Below are 24,230 nucleotides of genomic sequence, written 5' to 3'. Positions count from 1 at the left end.
GCTAGGAAGTATATGCACATACACGCACATATACATACAAATGTATGTACATATATACACCCATACGTAAAATACATAAACTGAATAATTGACACCGTTACCGCAATTCCAATTCATCCCCCACAGGATTTACTGTTGCCTTCCCCCATTTGTATGTTCCTCCTTTCTCAGGGAAAATCCTCACTCCAACAACCTCAAAACATTGACTCAATCTCCAATACAGCTAAAAAGTCCCACAAGTGCTCTGTCCCTATCACTACAAAAAATAAACCTAACAGGAAGAGTTCAAGATTTGCCTGCATCCCCTCCGTCTCACCTCTACCCAACCTGAGGACATAGAGTCAAATACTATGTTAATAAATTACTTAGATTCACTCTTTATCTCCTTCAATGCAGGTATAGTACTAACTTAAAATACATTCAGGTTCACTTGTTTTGGTGAACTAGGATTTTCCTCCATTCCCATCCTTATTTTGGATATGGAAAAACATATGCTTTGAAAAGTCAAAACTATATAAAAAGGTATACTCTTAAGTGTCACTACCTCCCATAAACCTTTGGCCCCATTACCTCCCACCACCCCTTCTTTTTCTAAAATCAAGCAGATACGTATGTTTTATTTTCCCTTTTATCTTACACAAAAGATAGCATACTATATATGCTTGTTTACACTAATCAGTTCAATCCAGATTGGAGGAAGCTCCTCCCAAAGCATTCTATAAAACCAGCAATATCCTGCTATCAAAACCAAACAAAGAGATTAAGACAAAGAAGACTACAAATCTAGTATTCTTTCTGAGTATCGATGCAAAAACTTTTAACAAGATATTAGCAAACCAAATCTGGCAGTATGTAAAAGGGGTATTACATCACAATCAAGTGCATTTATCCTGGAATGCAAGGCTGGTTTAACATTCAAAAATTAATCAATATAATTCACCGTATCAACAGAATGAAGAAGAAAAACCATATATTCTCAATAGATATTTGTAAAAGCACTTGAAAAAAATTAAACAGCCATTAATGATAAAAACTCTTACTAAACAAGGACTAGAATGAAACTTACTCAACCTGATAAATGGCATTGTTAAAACAGATGTAGCCAACATCATATTTAATGGTGAAAGACTGAAGACTTTCTCTGTCTTTAACATTATGCTGGAAGTCCTACCCAGTACAATAAGGTATGAAAAATAAATAAAAGGCATACATTGAAATGGAAGAAATAAAACTATCTTTATTCTAGACAACATGATTGCCTATACAGAAAACCCCAAAAAATCTATCAAAAAAAAAACCTGCCTTAGTAAGAGAATTCAGCAAGACTGCAGTATACAAAGTTCAATATACAAAAATCAACTGTGCTTCTACATATCAACAATGAAACAACTGGAAGCTATATTATTTATATGAAGTACCATTTAAAATAGCACCCCAGAAACATGAAATGCTTAGGGATAAATCTAACTATGTGCAAGATTTGTACTTTGAAAACTAGAAAACGATGATGAGATAAATCAAAGATGACTTAAGTAAATGGAGGGATATTCTGTGTTCGTGGATTAGGAGACAATATAGCCAAGGTATCTATCTCTTCTCCCCATATTCATCTACAGATTCAATACAATTGCAATAGCAATTACAGCAGACTTTATTTTTTGGAAATTGATAGGGTGATTCTAAAATTTACATGGAAAAGCAACAAAACTAGAATAGACAAAACAATTATAAAACAAAACAAAATTGGAGGACTCCTATTACCTGATTCCAAGACTTGCTATAAATCTATATTAATTAAGACAAGGTGGCAGCGGTGAAAGGACAGACATCTAGATCAATGGAAAAGAGTAGAAATTCCAGAAATGGTTGCATATATACTGATTTTTGACAAAGATGTCAGGCAACTTAATGGAGAAAAGAAAAAACTTTTCAACAGATGATACTAGAACAACTGGACATCCACATGCCAAAAATAACCACAAAAAACTGAACTCATACAACACACCATATACAGAATTTAAGTAAAAATGGACCACAGACTTAAGTGTATAATGTAAAACTATAAAACTTCTAGAATAAACCTTAGGGCAAAATCACTGGTGACTGTGAATTAGGCAAAGAAGCCTCTGACAGGATATAAAAAAAAGTGCAAACCATAAAAAAAAGTGGACTTCATCAAAATTGACTTCTCTATAAAAGACACTGTTATAAAAATGAAAAGCAGCCACAAATTGGGAGAAAGTATTTGTAAATAACATACCAGACTGGTATCCAAAATATTTAATGAATTCTTGTAACTCAATAAAATAAGCAAACTAATTTTAAAAAGAGGAAAAGATGTCAATAGATAAAAAAAGATACAGATACCAAATAAGCACAGGAAACGATGTTCACTATCATTATTTATGAAAAGCTAATTAAAACATTTTGAATAATGCTGCTATGAACATTAGTCTTTTCATTGACATGTGCTTTCATTTCTCTTATGCATATACCTAGGAATGGAATTTATAGTTCATAAGGATTATGTCTAAGTGTATAAGAAACTAACCCACTGTTTGCTAACATGGCTATACCATTTCACCAGGAATGTATGAGAGGAAACGTCCAGTTGCTGCACATCCTGACCAAACTTAAAATTGTCAGATTTTATTTTTAGTCATTCTAGTGAGTACGTATTGGTATCACCCTATGGTTTTATTTGCATTTCCCTGATTATCAGTGATGTTGAGCATCTTTCTGTGTACTTGTATCTTTCCATGCAGTATGCATCAGCCATTTATATGTCCTTGGTGAAATATTTGCTCTTTGCCCATCTTTTTGACAGAGTTCTTGGTTTTCTTTTTATTGAATTGTGAGAATCCCTTATATATTCTGGCTTAAATCCTTTGCCAGGTATGTTTATGTTTTGCAAATACTTTTCCCAGTCTGTGGGTAGCCTTTTCATTTTTTTACATGGTGAAGCATGTTCATTTTGAGAAAATTCAATGAGCTACATACACTTATAATTTGTTCACTTTTATTTACATATATACAGTTGACTCTTGAACAATACAGGTTTGAATACGTGGGTCCACTTATATGTGAATTTTCTTCTGTCTCTGCCAACCCTGAGACAAAAGGACCAATCTCTCTTCTTTCTCCTCCTCCTCAGCCTACTCAAAGTAAAGACAAGGATGAAGACCTTTATGATGATCCACTTCCAATTAATAAACAGTAAATATATTTTTCTTTATGATTTGCTTAATAACATTTTCTTTAGCTGATTCATTTTAACAATACAGATATAATAAAAAAAGAAAAATAAGCAAAAAAATGCATTACAAACTTTGAAAAATAAAAAAAAGAATACAGATATAATACATATAACATACAAAATGTGTATTAATTGACTGTTTATGTTAGCAGTATTATTAAAGTTTTAGGGGAGTCAAAAGTTATATATGGATTTTTGACTGCGAGGGGGTCGGCACTCCTAACCCCTGCTTTGCTCAAGGGTCAACTGTACTTAAGTTCATTTTAAGAAAAGAATAACTGTTCTTTGAAAGGTGACGAAAATCATCATCAACTAGTAATATAGCGTAAAGATGATGCAATTGGCCTATACATACTAAAAACTGAAAAATAAGTCCTTATACTCCTAGTTTTGAGCCCTTCTTTGCCTCAGGTCCCTGTCAGATACCCAGACATTAACCCTAAAATTAGCAAGGAAGAATAACATGTCTACTCCCTCCTGCACGTCCTTATTGCAATTTGACCTCTGAATTACAGACATTTCAGATTAGGATATTGTACTTGTTAATTGCAGAAAATTTTTTAAATGAAAACTTTATGCTGATGGTGAAAGCAAAGAAATTCAACATACGTCTAACTACATGAAAAACTAACTCATGCAATGACTTTCAATAAGCATCTGACTGTCACATAGGCTAAAACAAGTAACAAGATAATGTTACATATCCCGTCACTGACGGCACAAATAGTTTTACCTAAGTATGGCTTATTAGCCCCTAATCATTTCAAAATTATCTCCCCTAACTATAAAAAGCAAAAATCACATGCTGGCATTTTTCATATTAATGAAAGTATATCCTTAATAGAATATAAAACATCAAATGGAACATATTTTTTGAAATAAAATAAAAGCTGCTCTCCATCACAATACCAACTATTCTTCTTTTCCCCAACCCGTGCCCCAAAGATGACTGTTGCTACCAGTTTGGTGTCTACCTTTTCAGACATTCTCTATGGTCAAATAAGTATATATGTGCGCATGTACATACATACACACACACGCCCTCACAAACACAGGATATATGGCATATCAGCATTCTAAGAACCAAAATAAAAAGAAATTTTAAAATAAGGACTATAGGTGAGAAACTATAAAATACGGAATTAAAAAGAAATTATTTTGGTCGGCGAAGACAAAAGTAAGTTAAAAACATAGTCATTGGATGGGGCGAACTAATACATTAATATTATTACTTCTGTAGTAGACACTTCTTGGAGTGGCTCAAGGGCCTACAATCTTCCCTTTTCTGTTCCATGATTAATGACCCTGAAAAGATCAGAAGATAAATGATAAGGAGATTTGGAAAACGGCTACTTCAATGAGCCCCTCACAATAAGGCCATCGACTAAAAAAAATTCCTGTCCCATGTGACATCTTCCGGAAACGCCTGAGCCCTGGTAGTTCCAACTGTACGGTCCTCTCCACTAACATTAACACCGCACAGCACTACCACAGGGTACTCCAGGAGAGCCCCCCGAGTTCTTTTCATGGTCTTCCCAGCCCCAAAGTTGTAGGAGCAACCTCTCCTTCTGTTGATAGGAACAGTCCCGCAACCAATTCTACATTCCATTTTTGCTTGCTTTTCTGCTACTGTGAGGAAATCAAACTGAACTTGGTAAGCTCAGCCTGCGGTAGAGTGAAACAGTTATTTTGTCTCCTGGTATAAGTATTTCTTCCTTGGGTGCTAAATAAAACTTCTCTATCAGCAGATGAAAGACACCACCCCCACCATGAGCACACGGTTCTCACATCCAGACTGTTCTGGAGATGGGAGACATTGAATATTGGTGAGTGGTTCAGAGCTTACTTTATATACTCTAGAATAGCACCCCAATGTCAGAAGGTTTTAGCTGAGCAACAACCTGGTCATCAAGCTTCAAGATGCCATTTCCCCCTACTTCAAGAACTGCTGTGTCTGATAGCTCTTTGATAAGACTAGTGAGACCCCTGGGCATCTGCCCCATGACCACTGAAGTGAATTCCTGCTCCAGAGTGATTTACATGTGACCGTGTGATTTACAGGAAGCCTTCACCAATCTTGAATAGCGGTGTGGCAGAGGCAAATTCAGAATTGTGTTTCTTACAGTGAAAACCAGCCATCACCATTTCTGTGATGCAAAGGGCTTGATGTAATTTGCCAGCTGAGAGGTAGTCCCTACAGGTGACTCGGGCAAATGGGTTCCCAACAGTAGTGGTACTGAGGTCAGTCTTAGCGAGTTTATGCAATTGAGCCCTTGCATAACCACTTCTCCTTTACCTGGTGGTTTTCACAAACCTGTTGAGCAAGGACCAGGCAGGGTGGAGAACGAATATGACTTGATCTATGATGTGTGTCATCTTATCTACCTGATTATTAAGGGGCTTTCTGTTTTGATTTGTTAGCAGAATTCTGGTGAACAGAACCCCGAGATAAGCCAGGAGACTAGCAGAAGGTAGCAGAGACATAAAATCTGAGTGAAACGGGTGAGGGCTTTGTGCATAGCTGCAAAACTAAGGATTGTAGCCACCACTTATTTCCCTAGTCGATGGTGTGTAATAAACACCCTTGTGTTTTCCTTTAAATACGCTTTTTTATTTCCTCTTCCTTTTCCCCAAGTATGCAGATGGCAAGTTGAAAGTAGTTAAATGAAGGTGGTAAAATATCAAGAAAGAATCACAACGGAACCAGAGGCCACAAGCTATTTCCGGAGTCAGCAGTCCTGTGGCACTACCTCTGGATGTGGTACCTAAGCTTGCATTTGGATTTTCTCCCTCTGGAAACACTACATCAGTAGATGGGACAGCAGGGTATTTCCATTTTTGTACAAGTGGGGAAGGGAGCAAGGAGAAAGACAAGAAGGGGAAAGGATTAAGCCACCCACGAGTGAGATGTTTTCAACACCTTCTAGGAGGACCACCAGCCTTTCGCTGGCCCCTTCTTTGGGAATGGTCCCACAGCACACAGAGGTAGACTCCCAGGGCTATGACCGTACATCCCAACTCTGCATCTCTTGGCTCTTGTACACACAGACTCCTAATCTGAACAGGGCTAATCTAATCCTTTCTTGCTAGAATATAGAAATTGAAAAGGTAAGACAGAGAGACTAAACCTTTAAAAAGAAGTCACCTTACTGGCAGGAGTCTGGAAAGAAGGTGTAGAAACTCCTGCTGATGAGACCCTCACAGCAACTCCGGTTTCTTCTGTTCAAGCCTCACTCGCTCAACTCATCATTCAATTCCCAGCACGGGTCCGAGAAATTCCTTTTCCCCTCCTTCAACTAGTTAAAAGTGTCAGCTGACTACAACCAAAAAAATGCTACTATGACTTCTAGGAAGTAAATGAAAGGTGTGGAGGTTCTCATTTTAAGGTCAAATTATCATAATCATGCATTTTCCTTGCCTTCTCTTACCCCACTCAGAAACTAAACTCCTAAGAGTAGAATTTTGCCTTCCAAATTGTGACATTAGAACCCTAATGCCTAACATGCTTTTTCATATCCTCCTATTTTGCAAGAAAGCATATTTACTCCAGCGTTCAAGCCTGTTCATTTGAGCAGCAGTTCCCCGTCAAGACGTCACTATGAAGCCTCAGCAGTTCTCTGCATCTCGTGATGCCACACCAGTGCCAATAAAGCAGACCAAGCAGAATGAATGATTACTGATTAACAGTTGAAATTTCTTTTTCCTTTAAGATACTTAAGAGTATATAAAAGAACATCAAGCCCAGCCTGTTTCTTGCTTCTCCTGAGCCTAAAACCTGGATCACCAATGTGGACTTGTGACAGACGCTTAAGCCGTTTCAGTCCAAATCTTGGATTCTGATCAAGTCATCATTAACTTTATACCCAGCCTTTATACTTCAGATTAGATGATGCGGGTTTCTAGCTTTTTCTGGTACCCATCCTGCTCTCCTCCTACCCCTTCTGCTCTCCTAGCCAGTTTACAGCACAATTATCATAACCAAGCTTCTGTTTTGACACTTTTGGAGGTGCCTAGTCTGATCCCTGTCTTGTCTCTTCCTAGGACTGGGATGCCTACTTTCAATTACCAGTCCCAACCCCAAAGACTGGTATCAGGCCATTAACCTTAAAGCCCAGTACCTACAGACAGAATTCTCAGGTGGCCACTCATACATGTATGCATGTATGTTCTCATTCATCTGGGTACTTATACACAAACACCATCCTATCCCAGATTCCATGTGCTTTTCCACCTTGAATTCCCACTAACGATAGGCTGACTAGATTGTTCTCTGGCTGTTCTACCCTTGGCATGCCCTACCAAAGAGAACTTTTCCTCAGCACCTGTAGTTTAAGCTAGACTAGCTCTAACACACAGCACTATTCCTTGAGGATGAACTCATTCTAGTCTGTCCTGTACGATAGAAACCTCTGCCCTACTGTAAAACTGAGCCATGCTCTCTCATATCAGAGATACAACAAACCTCTATCAAATCCGGAGATAAGGCAAAGGTAGGCAAACTAAGAGAATTTGGAAATAAAGCTAATAGATTAAAAAAAACACTTTCCTTTCTAGATGGTATGAGCTGGAAACTTTGCAATATAGTACAATTAAAACACTAACATAATATGTGAAAAATTTCTGGACACTGACATGCAAACTTTATTTTTCAATCACCAGATTGTAATTTTTAAAAATAGAGAAAAAGATGACATTACATTTTGTAAATATATTCTACTGTAGCACATTGAAATGACCATCTGATTCCCAAGAGTTCTAATAGCAATATCTTGATACAAAAACAGATCAGATACGCTAGAAGCAATAAAACAGTATATATATGAATCAGTGCCTCTTTGATCAATGCTAAATTCTTCTTTATGAAACTTGTTAGACTTCTAATTCCATGTAGTGACCAAAAAATGAGATTCTTGTCACTTTCTCCAAAATCTAGTTTTGTTATTAATCCTGCAACCTCATTAAAGTTGTTCCTTCTACTGGCTTTCTCTACAACCTCTCTTCCTAACTAAAGATGAAGCCACAAATGGGATCATCATCAGTATAAGGAAAAACTACAAAGAAGCCCAAGATGCAAGGACAAAAGTGTATGGATTTGCCCCATAAGCCAAAAGAGCTGCAGTAAGAACAAGTGCAATGGATAGTAAAGAACTCCAAATACTGTGGCTAGAGGGGGAAACAAATGAAATCTCAAAACAGATACTGTTACCACATTATTTAATAATTATGTGTTCACAAGCTAAACTATTAATAGTATACAAACTATTTGAAAGAACAGCATCTTAGTATTTTCAGTACACAAAGTAGACACTCAATAAACACATGCTGAATGAAAAAACAAATCAAGGATTCAGACTGCTAGTAAGAGTGTCAAACGTACTCTGCTTATACTGCCATACAATCACTGTGGAATGCTGAGGAGGGAGGACCTTACTCTAAGAAGCCCACGTGTAATTAAGTTCTGAAAACATCTCTTTTCCCAAAACCAACTCTCTATTGATCAATAAACACAATGCAAAATACATTTCATATCATGGATTAATTTCCTTTACTCTTACCCTTTTACTAGGCAATTATTTTCCTCTATTTTAACTTTGTATTTCTATAATCCTTTCCTCAATCTAAAACATTTAATATTTATCTTTTAAAAATTCATTTGACTACTTATTTATTTTGGTAGAACATCTCTATATTTCAGGTATCTGGGAGTGAGTTACTGGCCAATATATTTATCTTCTAAATTGCTACTCACAGACATGTTTTCTTTGCAACAAAAGCTATAGTGAGTTGAACTCTCATGAAGAAAACAGATTATCTGATGGGAAAATAATAATTAAATTTAGTTTTAACCACAACTCCATTAAGCCAGAGCACTCTTTACTAATCTAGTCACTTTGCCATCCTTAAAAAAATTTTTTGGGAAAATATGACGTTTTTATTGATCTCTTAATGATAACAGATGATGGAATACAGAAGTCTAACTCAAAGCCTGTGCACAGGACCTACTTCTGCTACTTAGAAGATGAGACAAAAAAAAAAATACATACATCTTGACATCAACATACCTAACATACTATGTAAAACCACTTCTCAACTTTAACAAAACTCAAGAAAGCACACATAGATGTGATTAGTATCTATAAGCCATGCTTGACATTAAATAACACCACCAAAGTAACAATTAGATGCTGGAATGCAGCCAATCTTCTTCCATTAAAATAGTGCTTGCTAAACAAGATCTTCACTGGACTGGAATGATGGTTTGTCAGATGACATCAAGATATGCAAAGCAACTATTAAACTATGTGCTAAAGTGGGTGTCAACAAGCAGAGCAGGAAGAAGAAAGGCTAGAATACGAGAATCCTTTCAAAGACCTTTCAACATTGCCAAGCAGCCGTCAAAAAGTGACTCATTTTTGATGAAAGTACCAGTCGAGGTAGAGAAAATTAAAAGCGCATGAAAATCCATAGAGAAAAAATAATGAGCTAAGGATGATACAATAGTATTCCCCAAGCCATGAACAGACATCACTGGTGTCATCTCAGAATGGCAACACAGTCAATTTTTTCCCTCCCCTGCCCCAACCACACGAATACATGTCAGCGGTTGTCGTGGCCTTGATCCATTTTCGGTAGCTGCCATGTCTTGATAGGCTCCCGCACATGCTCCTGAAAGTGTAAACATCTACGGGGATCCACGTGATGGTTACACAACCTAAGACAAGCTGGGAAGCACTGAACTTATTTACTCGGGTGACTCAGATGTAAATCTAGGTCCCCGTGGAAAAGGAGGTAGAGAATGTAAATGAATGTTATGACACCATTTTTCATTAATATTTATTGCATAACTAAAGCAAACCAGCAAGATTTTTCTGATCTTTATAGGTTTGATAAAGGAATCAGCTTTTAGAAATGCTTCAGGGTTGACAAGGGCCAATGCGGCAGCTGATATGCTGAATGACCTGAGGCAGAACAACCCCCTTTTTACATAAAACTCTTAATTTCTCTCCCTCTTTTTTTTTTCCTCTTTCTTCCTTTCATGTTGCCATTCACCCAAATCTTCCTTTCTCTTCTTACTTCAGCTTACTCTTTCAGCCTGCCTCTGATAGCTACCTCTCAGTAATACTGAACTCCACAATACCAAGAAAACTTTTCCAATTCTATTTCACTCAGAGGTAATAGAAATAACTTAAACACTGGAACGTCAAAAATAATAAAACAGCAAGAAATCAATTTTCATTGACCAAAGAAATAACTCATAACTTGTTTCTGGATTTAGCAAATAAATTAAAATACATAAAACACATCTGTCATTAATCCAACAGATCAAATTATCTTTAAGAAGCATACATAGGAGACTGGTGCAGCCGTTATGGAAAACAGTATGGGAGGTCCTGAAGAAATTAAAAATAGAACTACCAGATGACCCTGCAATCCCTCTTCTGGGTATGTACCTACAGGAAAGGATGTCACCACCCTGTGAAGATCTCTGCACCCCTATGTTCACTGCAGCACTATTCACAACGGCCAGGATATGGAAACAACCTCGGCGCCCCTCCACAAATGAATGAATAAAGAAACTGTGGTACATACATAGAATAGAATATTATTCAACCTTAAAAAAAAGAGGAGATCCTGACATTTGCCACAACATGGATGGACCTGGAGGACATTATGATAAAGTGAAATAAGCCAGGCACAGAAAGACAAATATTGCATGATCTCATTTGTATCTAGGGAAAAGGAAAAAAGGTCAGATATGCACAGTGATAGAGAATAAAACAGTGGTTACCAGGGTTACGGTCCAGGGGAGAAAATGGGGAGATGTAGCAGATATAGAGGATGAACAAGTCTAAAGATCTAATGTACAACACGAGGACTGTACTTAGTAATAGTGCATTGTAGTCAGGATTTTCGCTAAATGAGTAGGTTATAGCTGCTCTTGTCACAGGTGGGAAAAATGGGTAACTATGTGAGATGACGGATATGTTAATTTTTCTCATCGTAGTAACCATTTTACTATATACATGTATGTATCTCATAAAATAGCATGTGTATATCTTAAATATGCACAATAAAATTTTTTAAAAAAGAATATACGCTAGGGAAGTCACATTGAAATAATTTTTATGATGACCTACCTGCAAAATGAAGTGAAAGTTGTCTTCTAAGTACTTTGCTTTATTCCCAATCCTTTCTTCATTGCTTAAATACTAAATCTGGGCTTTCTCCCCACAGAGAAAAGCCTTCTGATTTACTGACAATGAAATCAAACCAATTTATAATTTTCTATACTACTGATGTAAGTAAATTTCACAATTCTCAAAGAATTCAATCAATCCCCTTGATATTCAGATCAAATACCATCTTAAGAGTTATCCAAATCAGTTTCACCAAAAGTAATCTTTCTACTCATTAAATGTCCATAGAACTTCTGTACCTACCAGACTAATCACATACTATATACTTATTTATATTATCTACCTTATCTCCACTGTAGCATAAAGTCATTAAGGGCAGAACTACCCATAGTATAGCACCCATAATACCCAGCATAGCACAATAAAAAATTTAGTAAATATTTAGCAAAAAACTTATGAAATTATTATCACATATTATAGCATCACTTGAAAGTCTATTTACATCGTATCATCATTTTGAGAAATAACTTGTTTCCCAGGCAGCAAGTTTAATCCCTTACACCTGATCTAATTTAGTCACTACTCGTTACACCAATAAATCAAGCTAACTAAAATTATTAGGCAAGCAATACAAAATGATTATTCTAAAAATAATGATACAGGCTTTTTATTTCATACTTGTTTATTTACGGCATTTATCATCTAAATCACATTATACTATGTTTTAATGAGCCATACCATGGGGAAAGAACTTGGACTTCAGAGTAAGACAGAGACCCAGTAAACTTACCTACGATTTCTAGGCTGAACAGAAAAACACAATAAAACATATTCTATCATTCTATCAACTCAATAGTGAACAGTCTTAGAATTCCTGAGACTGACAGTAAACATTTATTTTCTTAAGACTTACATAATTTTCTAACAATATGCTTATTATCTATGTATACTTATGCACTGAATAAATGTTTACTGAAGGCCAATTATATGCCTATGTTATGTGTTTAGAGAGAGAATAAAATTTGCTGAAATACATTATACAATATGTAGTAACATTCTATAGTTGTTTGCTACATTACAAATACCCCTTTACTTTTCCAAAATCTCCTCTGTATTCAGTGAAGTGATAGCAAATACTTAATGAATATTCCTTGGCTAACTGTTCAGTATTTCTTTATTTGTTACATGTTAAGAAATTTCCCAGTAAGCAAATGTAGTAGTGATTAAATAAAGAAGTCCAGCAAAGAGGAATTAAGAAGAATGCTATGTAATTAAAATTTTGACATGACTATGTCCAGGGCTATGACTGAATTACCCAGTAGAAAATAATCAGCCATTTGCCTAGCTACCTGTCACCCTTTTTATAGAAAATGCAAGGAAGAAACACATCTCGGGTCTGCTGCCCATGGAAGTGAGGCACAGGATCTGAATTTGTAAACATCAATATCTTAACCCTCTAAAGAGGGCAAAAATATCAGTATTCTTGTATTTAACATTTTTCAAAATAAGATCACTATGCTTTCAGTAATAAATTTAATCAGTTATTGTGCTATAATTATATAAAATGTTACCACTGGGGAAAGACGGGTGAAGGGTACATGGAACTCTGTACTATTTTTGCAACTTCCTGTGTTTATAATTATGTCAAACTAAAAATTAAAAAATAAATAAGGTTTTAATAAGTGTTAGGGAAATTAAAAATGGTAAATTAATTGTTTTTTTCTAAACTCAAATATTTAAAATGTACTAAGTAATTTGAATATTTTCAGAAAATCTGTGGGAATTCTTTTTTTAAAGTGTTGACGCCCATGAACAATAATTAATCACCTCCTAAATTATGCAATTTACAAAGTGAAATTTGTGTGTGTGGATGTTTTACTCAGAGCAAGGCAATAAAACAAGTTAATCTGCAGACATACAAATTAACTGTCCCCCCTGAAGAAAAGAGCAGATAATACAAAATAATTTTGGCATAATTTTTTAACAAACCAAATAACGGCTATGTATCAGAATTCTATTTTCCTTAGGCAGATATTAAATAAATGGACCTTCTTTAAGTCCATACTGGCTGGGGAACAGAGGGAAACAAGTTAGGAGGAAATATTACACAGGAAGAGGAAGCCGCGTCTGGTATTAAAAATGCAGCCGATTCATCAAGTGTTGACCACACACCTATTACAACATGTCAAAAATCACCCTGTCACATGATCTCCACTCACAACATTGGTTCCAAGGGTTTAAGAAACTGAGGAGAGCTAAAAGAATTCGCGTTAGAACCCAGATATCACTATCAGCTCAAGGATGTGGAGGGGAAAGGAGCACCAACAGATGAAGAACCAGAGGCCAGACAGGCTGGGTGACCTGCCCAGAAGAACACAGCTCACTGGTGGCAGAGAAGAACAAGAATCTTTTCACTGGTGCGCCTGTGAAGTGCCATTATAAATCGGCACTGATCTTTCATACCTAGTAATAATGAATCCTTTAAGAGGTTAGGCCATACACAAAGAATCAAACAACTGTAATTACACTATTTTTTAAAAAATCCTTACTCATTCAGTACTCCTCTAAACTCCAAAATACAATACTTTAAATCCACTTTGGATTCACATGTATGTTGGTAATTTAAAGTTTCTACGTTTGCAACCTCACCAAAATACATAATTATAGTACCTCCTATGTCAGTCCTCTTTACTAAGTAGGGATTCAATTTTCTTAAGGCTTAGAAGTACATGCTGTTGGCTCAGCAAGATGACAGAAAGGGCTGTGTCAGGACACCTACAAGTCTGGAGCTTGCTCCTCTATGACACTATCTGATCACCATGGTGTTTTTTTGTGGAACATCACAAAACAATGATATATTAAAATAACTAAATGCATTACTATTATGCTAAATCACATACTATACACAGATATGCTAATAACACAAATAGAAGCAGGCGATCGAAGTTCTAAAAAAAAAAACTTAAACCTAAAATTAGTTAATAATTTTCCTTGACTAGAGAAAATAATATGCAAATTTAATACTAAGATCACCCTATTAGAGAAATAAAACCAAAGTCCTACTCGTGCATAAACATTAAAACAACAAAACCCCAAACCAACACCAAAAATCTCAGCGCTTACATGAAAATTAAATTTAGTTGGCCAAAATATGTATAGTGGCCAGGCGCAATGGCTTACACCTATAATCCTAGCACTCTGTGAGGCCCAGGCAGGAGGACAGACTGAGGTCAGGAGTTCAAGACAAGCCTAAGAAAGAGCAAGACCTCATCTCTACAAAAAATAGAAAATTTAGCCGGGCGTGGCAGTGCACACCTGTGGTCCCAGCTACCTGGGAGGCTGAGGCAGAAGGATGGCTTGAGCCCAGGTGGTGAGGTGGTAGTGAGCTATGACAACAACGCTGCACTCTAGCTAGGGCAACAGAGCAAGACTCTGTCTCAAAAATAAATTAATTAAAAATAAAAATAAACAAATGCATAAATAAATAAATATATATAGTACCCACATTCGGTGGGCTAAGACATACAAATATTTCATGTACTAAAAAAAACTGCAGGGCATATCATAACTAGACTTCTCACTATGAAACACAACGCTATGTAAGATCAATAACGCCATATTTATGATTATACACAATTTATCGGACACACTGATTTTTGGTTAAATATGAGGGGAAATGACAGATCAGTAAGACACATGACTTTAAACATACTGCCTCAGGCCTTGCATCCCCTCCTGCAGATACTGTACTGAGGGTGTCGCGATGTCCTTCTCCTGTAGGCTCAGAGACATGCAGGGACTGGAGGGTCAGACAGGACACAGAAGCCCAAGACGTAAAAACAGGGGGACCCAGTGTGAATGATAACTGTTCTATGCCCAGGATGACGCCCAGATGTCTGAGAGCTGAAAGGTCTGTGCTGGGGCCTGATGCTTCTAGACTCAAAAATCCCAAATCCTGCAGCAGTGCAGTCAGGGGAATGAACCAACTACTAATTCCTTGCTCAACCAAATAAAACACACTAAGAAATATCCATCGACTTTATTTCCGATGCTAGACTTTTCACAGTCTGAAGGACTTGTGTGTGGGTAGTTTACAGAAGTGATATTCTAAACCTATCAGTGATGGGCTTATCAAAGATTTGGGGGCCCAGTAATAAATGAAACTCAAAAAAAATTCCAACCAAAGAAAGGAAAACAGAAGTGTGAGTGAACCAATTCTGCAATGAACTCTATCTTTTAGCTTGGAGATGAATTATTTCTACGTTTCTTTGCTACTGTATTTCTTTATTATTGCATTCATTTATGGTAAATGCATGAATTTCTTAAGTATTTGGCGTTTCTTGAACGTGAGATTAGTGGAAGGATAAGGCTGTCAGGAAACACGCTAAGGGATTTTGGGAAAGCTCACCCGGGGGTTTCAGGGAAGCAGAGGGGAAAGAGAGCACAGAGGCCAGCACAGGGATGTGCGTTCAGTGGTTCACCAAGTATTTACTGAGCATCTACCCTGCACAACTCACTGCCCCAGACACTGAATACTAAGCAAAACAGCGTCTATGCTTATGTGCTAGGAGTCACTATGCAATGTTGGTATCTCCTACCCAGTTTTCAATGATTAATCCTATTTTCAGCAATTCCATAATGCATCAAACATTAATAACATAGGAACTCGGAAGTTAAAAAAAAAAAAATCTAGTCCCTACCTGCACAGGGTTTACATAAACAAACCAGCTATTAAGTGTTATAACAGGGGCACAACCAACAGGGCTAAGGGAACACCGAAGGAGGACAACCGAGCACTATTTATCCCAGGTAGAAGGAGAGGCTCAGGGCAGGAGAGGGTGGCATGCCTCAGAAACTTCAAGTAGGAGACAGGAAGGCATCTCTGCCACGCAGAAGGCAATTTCGGCTCAAAGTCACTGAACTCAAGAGTCAAAGTCCTTACGCCGGCCGACACGGACTGCTGGCGCCTCTACCACCCTGACCTCATCTCTCGCCTCCCTCCGGCCAACCCCCTACTGTTCTCTGAACATGTCCAGCACCCTCCTGCTTCAGAGCCCCGGCACCCGCTCTTCTCTCAGTTCTACAATTCTCACTCCCTCGATTGCTTCAAATCTCTGCTCAAATGTCACCCTAACAGAGAGGCTTCTCATACAGCCCTCTATAAATGGCAAACCCACCCACACCTCAACACGCCAGTACTCCCCTACCCGGCCTTATGTTTTTCCATAGCACTTATACCACTCTGGTGGTATGGTGTAACTGACATATATCATAACAGTATAATAATAAAATATAGTATATAGTACATTATATACTACAATAACTGACGGTTATTGTCAGCATAGCTGACGATAGCAATAGTTATCTATCCCCCCCGCCCCCCGACTAGAATTGAAGCTCCCTGATATATATCAAGTGCTATCACCCAGCACTGTGCATAGCAGACAGCACACACTCCAGTATTTTTTTTAAAATGAATGAATGAATGGCTGTCAGAGATGAGCCTGGAGAAGCTGAAGCCAGGTCACACAGAGCTCGGCACAGACTAGAACCCCATGCTTTAGGGGCTCTTGGATAATGACTTAATATCTATTTAAAGATTTTAAGCAGAAAAAATATTAGAAAGACTATAATTTTATATTTTTCAAAATTAAAACAGAAAGAAAAGAGAATTCATTTGGAAAGGGCATGAGGGGACTCTATGAAGAGGGGTAAGACTGAAGTTAAGGAGAGCATTTCAAAGACCACTGCAACACGTCAACAGAGAAATACAGGCCCAAAAATAGGCTTTGGGGGAGAAGGGGATGAAAAGGAGAAATATTTAGAAGATAAAAGCGATTGGACCTGATGCTCAATTGGATGCAGAACCTAGGGAAGGCGGAGGAGTGGATGATGACTGCCGGGTTTCACCTAGTGACAGGACAGGTGCTCACGGCATTTACTCGCACTAAGAAGACGGGAGGAGTCAATACATTTGGGAGGAAAGATTGGAAGTTTTGGACATGGTGGGGTTGACATGGCTGTGCAACAGCAGTTCAACATATAAATCCAGAGCTCAGACCTGGACTGGTTAAAAAAAAAGTGAGAGTTAAAGATGTAATACTTGACACTAGGTATCACAACGTACCAATTCAATGTATTTGTATGACTGGCCTTCAAATATGTTGTTGCTCCATATGGAAAACTAAAAATCATCTTATATCCCAGCATAACATCAGTGCTTCAAATGTTATTAATATTATGTAAGTATAAGACAAACTTCAAGGTAGCAGTAAAAATCAAATACACTTAATCAGAAATATACATTATAGTAGCAGATGAGAATTAGCCTAAACATTAAAAAGTCATGCTATAATTCTATCTGTATTAATGCCTCTTACAAAATCTGGGGATGAGTTCAAAGACCACATGATTTAATTATTTCAGTCTATGAATGTCAGAAAAAAGCAAACTGTCAAAATAATACCTGGGGAATGTAGGAAATGTCTGCTTTTGTTTTCAACAGTTCTTTCCTATTTACCTTCCTAAGTACAACCGAGATTGGGCAGAGGCAACAAATGTAGACTTTAGAGGCGTTTGTTATTTGAAAACAGTGTCTCCAGTATGATTACTATTCACATGTTCTCTTATCTCCTGATGTCTGCACATGCTGTTGATACTCCACAACCATGTCCCTTGACTACTCAAAACTCCGATTTCTCAGCATAGACACTACTTTCTCCCAGAAGTCCTGCTACATTTGAAGTCTGAGTTCCATACCCACCCGCCCCCCACCCCATAAGCACCTGCAGCATCAACACCTCACTTAAAGGATACCTTGTTCAATGGTCTCTTCCACTCAACTGTACTAAGCTCTACCTTGACAAGGACCTTTCAGGCTACATGCACAAGACATCTGCGTAAGCACATGACTGAAAAAATGTCTGACTCAATGACTGAACAGATTATCCATTTTCTAAGAGAATTGGTGAGGAGGTTTATACAAACATCTCATATTATTATAGGCTATTCAAAACTAAGACTATGGCCATTCCTATATATAATCTAACATCACTATTCTACAAGGTTACTTTTCTAAGTGTTATATTCCATATTATATTTCTAACTGATGATATATTGTTGTCAACAGGCTAACACAGTATTTTACTATTAAAAATTAAATGTCCAGATGGGGTTTATGTAAACCCACACGAAAACTACATGAAATTTCAAAGTTAAGATTTCGATATTGTGGTTTTAGACAGAAAGGTAACTAACTTAACAGTACTCAAGATTTTAAAATAAAAAACAGTTCAATGAGTTTATAAAACCTTGGTGAAATCCCTTCAAAGAAAAATATTGGCATATAGGGAACAAAAAATGTTTTAAGTCCAAGTAAAAACTGAAGAAATTCTTTATAATAATTTAATTCTACATTTTTCTTAAAGTTTTACCTAAGTTTTAAAAAAGGTACATTTAAAAAAATGGTTAACAGCTAAGCATTAGAATTCCTTAACGATGATTCCTTTACAAAAAGCAATTTTAACAACATGAAAGGTAAGTGCACAATAGAAACATCCTTTAAGAACCACAGCTTTCGGAATGAAATCATGACTGATGATGATCAAGATAAAAAAGAAAATTTTTTTAGAAACATCCATCATAAATTTATGTTGGTCCAAGTATTACTGAAAATAAGAATTAAGAAGTCAGAAATATTAAAGAAGACCACACATATAATAAATGGCTAAAATTTTAGTAACTGACAATAGCAAGTGCTGACAAAGATGCAAAACAACTGGAACTCGCATATACAGCTGGTAGAAATGCATAACAGTACAGCCATTTTGGAAAACAGTTTGGCAGTTCAATAAAAAGTGACTGATACTGATAAATACATACGTATCATAGGACCCCAAAATCCTACTCCTAGGGATATTAACTCAAGAAAACGGAACACTTGTGTCCCTCACAAAGACCTGTATGCAAATGTTTACAGAAGCTTTATTCATAATTTACCAAAAGTGGGACCAACTTAAATGTCCATCAATTCATCAATGGAGGAAGGAATTGTAGTACCTTGATACAAAGGAATGCTACTCAAAAAAAAAAAAAAAAAAAGTGGTGTGCTAGAGCTGTCTATACCAGCTCATGAGAGCCCACTGTTAAATTTTCAGGAATTTTCCAAGGTCATTTAGTTTAGGTAGCTTAATTTAGGCCATGTGAGAGTATTTACACTACAATGATTAGCAAATGCTACAATCAGGAATTTTTTTTTTTTTTTTTTTGGGAGAGCAAGTTGTTAAAGCATCTACCAGCACATCAAGGAACAAACTGCTGATACATGCAACAACTTAATAAATATCAAAAGCATATGCCAAGTGAAAGAGAACACAAAAGGCTATATACTGTATGATTCCATTTCTATGATATTCTAGAAAAGACAAAACTATAAGGACATTAATTAGATTAATGGTTATCCGAGGGAGAGAACTTTTGGGGAGTAATGGAAATATCCTGTCTATGTCTTGATTGTGGAGAGGATTACCAATTGTATACATCTGTAAAACTTTTACTATAGGTATACCTCAATACACCTGACTTTTAAAAATTAAAGGAGCGATTTAATTCTTAATTATTTTATGAATGATAAATGCACCATTCATACAAAGAGGGAGCTGGACTTAGTAAAAATATCAAGATGGCAGATTTTGATTCAACATAAATAGAGATTAAAAATCTCAAAAAAAAAATCCAGTTTGTAATCACAGGAAACAACTAAAATCAGAGGGCGGAGAATCCTGCCAAGGATGTTGTAGAAATGGCCCTCTTTGGAGCACGACTTCAGAGAGGTTAGTATCAGTAAGGTCCCTTCCTACTGGGAGTCCATGGCTCCAAAATCCCATGATATCTTGTGTCATGATAATCTCAGTTACACTTTTCAATTCTAACTCAAATATTAATTGCTAATTTTAACAGCAATCAAATGCTATCATGGATTCAAAGTCTAGCGTAGCCTGGTTGTTAGGAGTGTTGGCTCTAACTTGAGTCAAGCTGGGTTCAAATGTTGGCCCACTAGTGCCTGTGTGACGCTGAAATAGCCTCTCTAAATATCTATTTTCGTATCTGTAAAATGGAATTAACATTTTCCTGACATTTGAATGAGAATGCAGGAAAAAGATCTATGTGTTAAAATCTTAATCACAAACATTTCTTAGACATATTTAGAAATGAAGGACGTAAATTATCAAATCTAATCCTAAGAATTTTAACTTTCCAAATATAGGAAATTTATTCTTTAATTGTATATCTAGTAGTTCATAATCTTTTATGGAGCCAGATAATTTTGAGAATGTGATCACTACATGGACTCTTTATCCAGAAAAAATGCAAATATATGCTACATTCTGCGTCTGATTTCTGGGGATTCAAGGACCCTCAGAAGCACATGTATGAAATTTAGAATGCCTCATGTAAACTCTTAATATTGTAAAGTTGAGCAGTGGAATTTAAGAATCTTCAAAGTAGAGAATCCAACTAATATTGAAATTTTACAACTGTCACTTACTTTCAACAGTCTTTGCAAGAAAGACCAGATCATGTTTTATAATTTACATCTTTTTGCAGAAATTTTAATTTAGAAGCATATTTTTTACATGACTATTTCAACTCATACAAAGTAACAGTAGAAACTTATATCTCTAGCAGCTTGAGACAGAATAGTTCAGTGTTAAACCACACTACTGATGCTCAAGTATCAAGAGTTCTCAAGACTAATGCAATATATATTTTTAAATACAAAAACATACCAAGCTAATTCCTATACTTAGAGTCCCATGATAAAGTTTTATTTTTCTTTGTAAAGTGGAATTTATTTTTTACTAGACTTATGCACTAATAACACATCTAGTTTTCTGGAAATCAGCATATTCTTGCTTCCGCTTTATGTTTGTTTGTTATGTGGCCTGATAGCAGAAACCAGTTGTTCTCAATCTGCAACCAAATACCCACCTGGAAATACGTTATTTCAAAGGAAAAGGTGTTTTTCTTTAATTGTTTGGTTCTGAAGCTATGTAATAATCAGTTGGCACTAACCAACTCATGCCCATTACTGAACAAGAATAGTTTTTCATATGCATAAGCACCATTTTCCCATAGAAAACACTTTACCATTTTTAAGGTAATGGAAGTCCACGCAAGGGTTCACATACCTAGTAAATATTCTTTCCATCTGGTTTTACCGTATCATTTCTGTGAAAGGAAGACCCTGTGCTTGTAATCTCAGAACTAAATGGTAAAAAAAATCAACGAAACGCTGCATCTGAGGCTCAAACAACTAGCCAGATGGCTTTTGGTCAGAAAGGTCACATCTGCCTTTGAAACCCCGCGGTCACCGTGAATATCTGCGATGCCACCACATCCCCGGTCCGAGAGAATGGAAGCATCTCCGCTTCCCTCCGCGAGCGAAGCGTTTCCAGCACAGGCGGAGGGGACCAAGCCAGGGGAGGCCCGCAGCCCTGCAGACGGCGCCTGCGGGATGGAGGCCTCGCTCGGCTGCGCCCCGAGTGCGGGGGGCTGCGAGCCCCGAGACCCCGCGAGGTCCGGCGGTGGGGCCGCGGCCTGCCCCCTGTCCCTGGGGGCCGCCAGGCCCGCCAGGTCGCACCCTCGCCGCTTACGAGAGGTTCGGTCCTGCTCTCTCCTCCCCCCATCCCCGCTCCGCTTCCCTCCGCCGGCAGCCGTGACCCCGACCCCGACCCCACCACCACCACCACGACGGCGCCCTCCCCAGGCCGCCGCGGACGACGCGGGCCAGGCCGCCCACCCTGGTGGCAGAGGCGGCGGCGGCGCAGACCCCGGGGGGGACAGCAGCTGGGCCGCGGCCTGTCCCCAGGGGGGAGCGGGCGCAGGGCCGCGAGTGGGCAGCGCCTCCGCCCCGCACAAACAAAGCGGCCGGGCGCGCCGGGCCGAGGCAGCGCCGCCTCCCCGGGAGCGCGGGGGGCGGGGAGGCTGGCGGGGGGCACTCACCGGAGGGGCGCGGGTAGGGGGGCGCCGGCGGGCCTGGCCCCGGAGCGGGGACCCCCGCGGGCCGGCGGCGCGCTGGCGACGGGGAGGGGGCGGCGGGCGCGGCGGGGCCCGGGGCCGGGGGCCGGGCCTGATTCTGCGGCCGTGCGGTGCGGGAACCGGTCCGCCGGCGCGGGCGGCGGTGCTAGGCGGCCGGGGCAGCGACGCCGCCGCCTTTCCCTTCTCCCGCCCCGGTCCCTGCTCCGCCGCGTCCTCGTCCTCGCTGGGTCCCCGCCGCCGCCGCCGCCTCAGCCTCGGCGCTCCTCGGGCTTCTCCTCGCCATCAAGGCCGGGCCGACCCGCGGGGACCATCCAGGAAAGTGAGGGGTTGTTGCCGTTGCCCGCAGCTGTTGGTGGCCATCTTTAATCCTCCTCCTCCTCCGGCTTCCTCCGCCTCCCGCCGGCCGGCTGACTGACTGGCTCTGGATCCTCCTCCTTCCCCGCGCGCTCCTCCTCCCGGGCCGGCCGCCGCAATTGCCGCCGCTCCCCCTCCCGCCTCCCTTCCTCTCTCCTTCCTTCCTTCCCTTCCCTCTGCTTCCCGCTCGCGCCTCGCTCTCAGTGGCTGCTCTCGCCCCCTTTCGCTGGCGGCGGCCGCTCCATCTTCCCGGCGGGAGCGGAGCCCCCGTTTGTCCTGTCAGCCCTGCTCCCCGCGGGCTTCCTGACGCGGCCGCCCGGCGTTCCCTCTCCCTCCGCCGCCCCTGCCGCGCCGCCTCACCCTCCTCGCTTCCAGTTTCTCAAGACTCCGCTGAGGAAGGACGACTGGGTTCCGCTTTCCTTCACCCTGCTCCCTTCTGCTGGTGTGGGAAAAAAAAAAAAAACGCAAGACGGCGTTAGTTTTACTCGAGAGTACAAAAGAATTGCCCACGCTAGCTGTTTTACTACGCAGCTCGGAAACACCTGCACGGGCTCGCGTGTGGCCCCCGTCCATTATGGGACCGAGGGGCGACGAGCCCGGTGTCCGTCCGTGACCTGGAATCGGTTGCCTAAGGTTGTAGGTTTTCCTTTTCCTTCCTGCGCGGGGCATTATTTTGATCGTTTGGCAACCCTGACACACCGTGGTCAGACCAAACAAGGACGCTTAGAACTGCCAGGTGGTTATCAGTTTGCCCCTCCGTTGTTTGTTCCCAATCAACCCAGTGGACAATTGGGTCACGCTTCAGTTCTGGCAGCGGGACAAACTGAATCAGCAGTCGGGAGTGGACTCCCCGAAACAGGCGTAGGGTGGGGGAAGTGGTCCTGCCATTGCTCTCAAGGCAAACTTGTTTTTCCTAACGTTGCCATCTACAGAAGTGTCAGAATTTCCTCTAATGAAGATGAAGCAAGTTGGGCTCGTTTTTTTCTCTTCTTGCTAGCTAGTTTGCCCTTGGAGTAGGACCCCTTTGTACTGATTTACTTGTCGATTCCTCCTGCGGTCCCCAAACCGTGGCCTGGTAGGACCCCCCCACCCCCCCCACCCCCCCCACCCCCCCCACCCCCCCCACCCCCCCCACCCCCCCCACCCCCCCCACCCCCCCCACCCCCCCCACCCCCGGACTGCACAGCAGGAGGTGAGCAGCCAATGAGGGAGAGAAGCTTCCTCTGTGTCCACAGCTGCTCCCCATCACTCCCATCACCGCACAAGCTCCGCCTCCTGTCGGATCAGCAGCTGCCTTAGATTGTCTTAGGAGCACGAACCCTACTGCAAACTGCACGTGCGGGGGAGCTAATTTGGCTCCTTATGAGAATCTAATGCAGCTGCTGATCTGAGGTGCAGCTGAGGCGGTGATACCAGCGCTGGGGAGCAGCTGCAAATACAGA

The sequence above is a fragment of the Eulemur rufifrons genome, chromosome 13, assembly GCF_041146395.1.
Source record: "Eulemur rufifrons isolate Redbay chromosome 13, OSU_ERuf_1, whole genome shotgun sequence".
NCBI classification, from domain to species: Eukaryota; Metazoa; Chordata; class Mammalia; order Primates; family Lemuridae; genus Eulemur; species Eulemur rufifrons.
This window is presented reverse-complemented; position numbering follows the sequence as displayed.